Below are 7,993 nucleotides of genomic sequence, written 5' to 3'. Positions count from 1 at the left end.
GGGGGATTCCTTGACAAGGCAGTTGTAGGTGAGATGGAGGAAGCCCCTCAGAATCAAGATCTCTTCAGCAGTTGGGTACCTCTTCTTCCAAGCCCATAGAACAGGCAGCTCCTGAGGGGATCTCCAGGGGGCTGGAACTGGTAGGGCAGGGTGTAAGGGAGACAGAGGGGTGGGTGGTGAAAGCTGGTGTTCCACTGCTGCTACTTCCTGCTCTCAAAAATCTCCTGTCCCAGTGTCCTCTGATGGGAGAGGGGAGGGCACAGAGCAGCTGTTCTGCAGTGCTCCTTGAGGCCTGCTCTGAGTCCCTGCCTCCTCTTCCTCCTCAGCCTTCGTTTCTCCAAGGTCCATCACAGGTGGCCCCAGCCACTTCTCAGCCAACTCTAATGGTTTTAGTTTTTGATTCTCTATGTCCCTGGACGTCCATTCCCACACTTGAGTTATGCATTCATTTGCACTTGTCTGTTGCCCATGGGCTTCTCTTGCCATCCTCTGCTAGGCTGGGCCTCTGCACTGCAGGCTCCACACCCCGGGGACTGTTGTGTTGAGCCTCCTTTGTCAGGGGCTCTGATAGCTGTGTAATGTCTTCTGAGGCCACCCTTTCTTCTTTTCTCCCACATTCTTCCGAGAAGTCTTGGCTTTCCTCTTCTGAGTTTGGCCTCCACTGTGATGTTGTACTTAGCTTCTGAGACTCTCTGCAGTTAGACCTCCATTTCTGGGCTTCCATCAGGCTCAGCTTCTGGTTGCCAGACTCCCCTGGGCTCAGTCTACTTTCCAGCACCTCTGTCTGCTTTGTGTTTGTTCTTGAGACTCTGCCAGTCTTAGACTCCTCTCTGAGTCTCCAGGGCTCACTTTCCATTTCTGTGCCTCTGGCTGGCTGGAGCTCCTGTCTTCAGTCTCTCTTGAACGCTCTTGCCACTCCCGAGTCCACAAAGGTCTGAGGCTAGACTCTCTGGATCCCCCTATCGCCATCTTCTTCTCTATGGCCTCTCAATGGCTGAGGCTTTATTATCTTGACTCTCATCTTTTGGGGCTCTGGTCCCTCATCTCTCCAGTACTGAGTCTTCACTCCTGTGCCTCATATTATTAGGGTTTTTCCAGAAATAATTTGTAGTCATTAATGACCATTGATTGTTGCAATTAACTTTATGTAGAGTTAAACTACACTTATTGTATACCTTCACCCACTTTCACTATTTACCCCCTCCCCTTTTCTTTCCACTTTCTGTCCTATTTAATCTGTTGTGTATGTCCTGTTCCAGATTGTTATTTGCAGTAATCTATCCAATTCAGATTGAACTTCCCTTCATCTATTTCAGTATATGAATTACCTACTCATTATTTTCCTACACTATCACTTCTCCACTCTGCACCACCATAGAATGTAACCATTCTATTTTATAATAGTGATCTTATATAGTATTTGTCCTTTTTTGACTGAGATAGTTCACTCAGACTCCTTTAAGTAATTTGTGATGTTCATTCTCTTTTCAACTCTGTGATTTTACCTCTCCCCCTCCTCACTCCTCTGTTCCTACTCCTCCACTCTTTGGATCCACATAGAGATTTTAGTAGTTATCCTATTTTTACAATTATAGTCTTACGTAGTCTGAGTTAGTTCAGCATAATACGTTCCACTCCCAAGTCATGTATATTTCTTTAAATCTTTGCTCATGAATGCTGAATAATATTCCATTGTGTGAATGTACCACATTTTCTCAATCCATTCAGTTGTGGTTGGATGTTTGGGCTGTTTCCATGTTCTTGCGATGGTGAATAACAATGAACATTTGTGTACAAATTTGTGTACAAATCTCTGTTAGTGTCTCAGTCCTAATTGCCTTAGGGTATATTCCTAGTAGTTGAATAGGTGGGCAATCTGGTGTTTCTATGTTTAGCTTTTTGAAGAAACACCAAACTGCCATACTTTCTAGTCACTCAGAGAAACACTAATTGTGAGATAACTTCATGGGGAAAAATATCCAAGGATATCAGACTGGAGTTCCAGGGGAGGGGCAAACACCATCTAGAATTCAAAGGATAAGTGACAACATGATTCAGCAATGAGGTGGACCATGAGGTGGCATGATGGTGCAATCTTTAAGAACTGTTGAAGGATCATAATATATAGTCTCTAGTTTTTAGTCAGCTCTTGCCCCATTTTAAAGAAATTCCCTTGTGAATAATTATCTACATGTGGCAGTTTTTACTGGCATTGTCTCTTACTGAGAAATGCTCTCTGGCACTGTCTTACCGAGATGAAGAAGTATGTTCTATTTCAATTTTTATTCTGCTTATTGTTGCTCCCACATCATATGTGTTGTACTCCTATCACTCAGCAGGAAGTGCTGGGTGATAAAATGAACTACTCAATACTTTAGTTAGTCTAGAGGTAAAGGGAGATTGACTTATGGTTAAATGTTTTCCTAATTTGTACATCCTCATAGCTTTTACTGAAAAGTTTCTCATTACATAAGCAGTACAATATGTTGGTTTTTTTATTATTATTTCCTTTCTTACTTGCTGACCCTCCCTGTTTCCATAACCAGAAGGCAGCATCTGCAGGAAAATCAAAGTTTTGGATATCTCAGGGAATAATACTCTTTTTGGCCTGATTACATTCTTTATATTGATTTTTTTTTCTAATTCAGGCAGCTTTTTCCTTGGTCAGTTTAACCCTACAAGGAGTAATGATGTCACTTTGAGGAAAAAAGTATGTAGGATTCAGGCCATGATATTTTTAATCGCTTGCTATGCATCTGAGCTGGACAATGAAAAAGTATGATAGAAGAAGAATTAATACCGTGAATTGTGGTGTTGGAGAAGAGTACTGAGTATCCCATGGAATACCAAAAGAACAGATAGATGATGGAGAAGGTGCAGATAGAGTGCCCCTTAGAAGTATGGTAAAGCTTCATCTCCCATACTTTGGGCATGTTGCTAGGAGGTGGGTTGACACAGTGACTGTGACAATGGGCTTGATTGTGTTAGAGATTTTCAGGAAGGCACAGGATAGGACAGTGTTCACATCAGTTGTTCACAGGGTCACTATGAGTCATACTCGACTCGAAGGCACGTAACAAAACAGCAACAATCTTTATTCATTATCCAACTTTCAGATACATAACAAGTAATCCAAAAGACCGTGGCTTCAATCAGGTACACCTTAGTCTTTAAAGTGACATTTTTGCTCATTATCATTTTGGACAGGTCCTTGACAGCAGATTTTTCCTATGCAACCTGCCTTTGATTTCCTGACTGTTGCTACCAAAGATGTTGATTAAGACCATAGGATAGTCTTAATTAAAAAAAAAGTGGAAACAGTTATAAATTTTCTAAAGTATTAATATACCTACAAATATAAAATGCAATGAAGATGAAAAAATAATTTCACTATAGTAGTATTTAAAACAAAAGCACGAATGTGGGTTTGGAAGGGAAAACAAAAGTATTGGGAAAAGGTACAAGAGGATGTAAAAAAAGTAAATGAATGAGATGTGTACTACAATCTAGGCTTCAAAGTGAGTTAGTTGTTTTGTGCCATAGAGTCGCTTGTGTCTCATAGTGACCCTATTACAACACGCTGATACCTGCTCTATCCTGTGCCACTTTACTGTCTCATATACACCTACCCTCTTTATCCCAGTCACTGTATCAATCTATCTCATTCATGGTCTCCCTCTCTTTATCCATCCCTCTACTCTTCCAAGAATGATGTCCCTCTCTAAAGACCAGTTCCTCCTTGCAACATGCCCAAAATATGTCAGAGGAAGCCTCAGAATCCTTGCCTCCAAGAAACAGACTGGCTTCACCCTCTCTAGTACAAACCTGTTTGTTCTCCTGGCAGTTCATGATACATTCAACACTTTTCTCCAGCCCCATACCTCAAAGGCATCAATTCTCTTTCTATCATCCCTAGTTATTGTCCAGATCTCTGATGCACAGCAAGCAATTGCAAAGGCTATGGCCTGAATCAGGTGCACCTTAGTCGCAAATTGGCATCATTGCTCTTCAGTACTCTGGAGAGGTCCCTGACAGCCGACTTTCCACATGCAGTTCATCTCTTGATTTCCTAGATGCTGGTACAAAGAGCATTGATTGTGGAGCCAAGCAAACTAAAGCTGTTAACACTCTCAATCCCTTCACCATCTATCATAATGCTACCAATCATAATAACATAAGGGGCAGAAACAGAATGGCTAGATGATAATATTCTCAGGGAAAATTCTACTGTGGCCCTTATGAGAAAAAAAAAACTGTGAAAAGAGCTTATGAAGAGTTTTCACCAGAGGGAAGACTTTAAAATAGCTCTGACTTACCCTTTGCTGCTCTAATCACTATATTGGATGGATAAATGCCTACCTCGATATAATTTGACATAATAAGTCATTCAAAGTCCAAACCAATCAGATTTATTAGCAGTTTAATTTAGTAGGATCAGGAAAGTCGAGGTAAAAAGTAGAAGCCTTATACCTCTGTAAGTGATAAAATTTAAAACCCAAGGATAGACCAAATATTTCAATTCCACTTCTACTTATTTAGCACCTTTAAGCAGTTATTGCTATACTAATTATGGTGAGTCAACTAACACATTTTTACAATAATGGTCTTAAGAAATGGACAATTTAAAAAACACAAACTAAAAATTCATTGGAGAAAATACCTTTAAAATAAAAAAAAATAGTAACCTGGACCAGGTTATAAGCAAAGACCAAAACCCTGCTTAAAGGCAATTACAATTTCAAAGACAACCTGTCTGGCATGGAGAAGCCACCAAAATCTTTCAGTAATGGAAGATTCGGAAACTTCTAAGTTTAGAAGACTTTAGATGGGGATAGGAGAGTCAAAGGAGAAATATTTAGGGAAAAATATTCTTTTAGGATCATAATCTCCCATCATTATTAAAAGTACTGCTTTGTATATTACTTGCTTGTGGTAATTGTTGACCCAAGCATAAGGTCATATTTTACCTATAGAAACATTCTCAAGAGTTGGTCTTGTCTAAAACCAAACTTCCTTCTCTTTTTCAATAATGTTCTTGCATAGTATAAAAATCTGCCTTCAAAGCTCGATTCTTTTCTTGCTATCTCTGTACCTTTATTGCTTTCCATTGTGAGGTGTGTAATTAAATAATGTGCTGTAAAGCAATGAAACACAGTGACTTCTTTATATAACGTGCTTTATTTGCAAAATGACTTTGACCTTTTTACTCTTGGTCAATTGAAATGCATTTTGAAAAGGATAAAAGGAAGAGGTTTGAATTTCCTGACATTTACGTTACAGACTGGATTTTTTAAGTACTATTTGAATCTTTGCAGTTTGTTATTTTCTCACTAAAAACTTTAGAGCAGCACCTATGTATAAGTGCTCTTCATATAGTATCTCATTTAATTACCTCCACATTCCTGGAAAAATTCAGAGACTGCCCAGAAGTTAACAAGAACAGCAACAACTTTACTAGTTTCATAACTTAAGTTACTGAAACTCTATGAAGTTCATTTCCTAGAAAATAAAACAGTGAAGCCATCTACAATACATAAGGTTGTTTTCAATATGAAAATCTGTAAAAAAATTAGGAATAAAAGGCACAGAACAATGTCATATATGTAATAAGTACTCAAAGAAGGACTATGAATATTATTGCTATTCTTCTTCTTCATAGATGAAATATACACAGGTACAAATAGTCAGATGTTTGGGATTTTCACTTTTGGGCAATTTATCTTTGATCCTGTCCTTCTTGCAAAATGTACATGAGGAAATTATTTATCTTCCCGTGCTTCCTTCTTGTATTCCGGTGTTGTTTTATTTTTAAAATATTAGTTATTGCTAACAAGTCTAAATATGCACTGTTGACATCTATGATATAGTCTGTAAAATAGGATGTTACGTGATTTGGATGTGATGTGAATATCATGTTAAAACTTTATGGTATCCTACTTACGGTCATCCTAGTTGCTGCTAATGTTGCTGCTGGACCTACTGATCTATGAAGAATGTAACATTGAACTAACAAAATCTTCCATGGAGAATATGAACCCCAATATAAGTAAGGTCACAGACAATCATGAAAAGTTAGATCTCCTTTTTTCTTTTTTAATGAAGGCTTCCAGTTGGCTGATCCTAATTTCTTGGTAAATCTCTTTGCTGTTGTTGTTGGTAGTTGCTGTTGAGTATGACTCATAGAATCCATGAACAGTCGATCTAAACTCTGTCCTGTTCTGTGCCATTTTCTTGCTTTCTGACACACTGGAGCCCATTCTGGCAGTCAACGTGTCAATCTGCCTGCTTGAGGGTTTTCCTCTCTTTCACTGGCCCTCCACCCATACCAGTATCATGTCCCACTTCAGGAAATATCACCTCCTAGCAGCATTCCTGAAATATGTGAGACAAAGGTTCATCATTCTTACCTCCAAAGAGCACTCTGGATTCACCCTCTCCAAGACATACTAATTTGTTCTTTTGACACCACAACTCAAAGGCATCAATTATTCTTCTGTCATCCCTATTTATTGTCCAGTTGTCAGATTCATAGCAAGTGATTCAAAAGACCATTGCCTGAATCATACACACCTTAGTCCTCAAACTGACATTATTACTCTTCAATAATTTGGAGAGGTCCCTAACTGCAGACTGCTGGTACCAAGGATGTTAACTGTAGATCCAAGTAGGATGAACTTGTTGACAGTTTCCATTTCTTCTCCATTCATCATGATGTTGCCTCAAGGGCCAATTGTAAGAATCTTTTTCTTTATTACATTTATTAAATTAAGCTTCAAGAGTCCACTGCAGCAGTCACCTTGACAGTCTACGTAGTTGAGAGTCTTTCACTTCTTCACCGACTCTCAACCTTACAAAGCATCATGTCCTTCTCCAAGGAATAGCGCCTCCTAGCAACATGCCCAAAGTATGTAAGGTGAAGTCTCATCATTTTTGCCTCCAAAGAGCACTCTGATTGCTCCCTTTCCAAGACATATCTGTTTGTTCTCTTGGCTGTCCATGGGATGTTCAGTGCTCTTCTCCAACACCACAGCTCAAAGCTGTCTAGTCTTTCCCTGTCAACCTTATTCATTGTCCAGCTCTCAGATATAGCAAGTAATCCGAAAGACTAGGGGCCAAATCAGACTCACCTTAGTCCTCAAACTGACTTCATTACTCCTCAATAATTTGGAGAGTTCTCCAACTTCAGATTTTCCCAGGGAAATGTATCTCCTTATTTTCTGACTGTTCATACCAAGGGTATTAATGGTGAATCCAAGCAAGATGAAGCTGTTGAGAGTTTCAATCTCCTCTCCATTCATCATGACACTGCCTATTTGTCCAGTGGTAAGAATCTTTGTTTTCTTGATATTGAGACACAATCCATACTGAAGGCTTCATTGCTTGATCTTCTACAACAGGTGCTTCAAGTCCTGTTGACTTTCAGCAATTAAGGCTATTACCTGCATAATACAGGTTATTGATTAGTCTCCATCTAATCCTGAAGCCATACTCCTCCTCATAGAATCCATCTTTTCAATCACAATATGTTTACAATGTAAAAGTGATATTACCCATGAATTTATGTTTTTGTTTTTGTTTTTTTTTTACATTTTTCTATTGGTTTACTTACAAAGTTTATATAGTGTGTCACACTATTCTTCATTCACATTGTATTTCATGCAATCATTCTCGGACATTATATTTTATAAAATCAGTCACCATTGGACCTTTTCCATCATTATCTTTTTACTCTAATCCTTCCTATTTGCTTCCCTCCCCTTCATCCACTCACCACATCAAACTGTGCAGTCTTTGCTTTCACTCTTACCTATCCACACCTTTTCACGCATCCCTCCCCTTCCTGGAGTTCCTGTCTATGTTTTACTAGTATTCTACCACTCACAGCATCATACAAGATAGAACTTGAAAAGATCACTTTGACTATGCATGCAACTCCTTTCTTCCTCAATTTGTCATTACTGGCATAACATATAGTATGAATGATTCAAAGTAT

At 38.9% G+C, this 7,993-nt stretch overlaps 1 pseudogene; it reads right to left on the bottom strand.

Moving 5' to 3' along the window:
• Positions 1-445: 445 nt before the first annotated feature.
• Positions 446-5,947, bottom strand: LOC102860967 (annotated as a pseudogene).
• Positions 5,948-7,993: the final 2,046 nt, after the last annotated feature.

The sequence above is a fragment of the Elephantulus edwardii genome, unplaced genomic scaffold (assembly GCF_000299155.1).
Source record: "Elephantulus edwardii isolate Elephantulus edwardi_28Jun2011 unplaced genomic scaffold, EleEdw1.0 scaffold00179, whole genome shotgun sequence".
Taxonomy (NCBI): domain Eukaryota; kingdom Metazoa; phylum Chordata; class Mammalia; order Macroscelidea; family Macroscelididae; genus Elephantulus; species Elephantulus edwardii.
The sequence above is the reverse complement of the archived record's forward strand: the minus strand, read 5'-3'. Positions and strand labels throughout refer to the sequence as shown.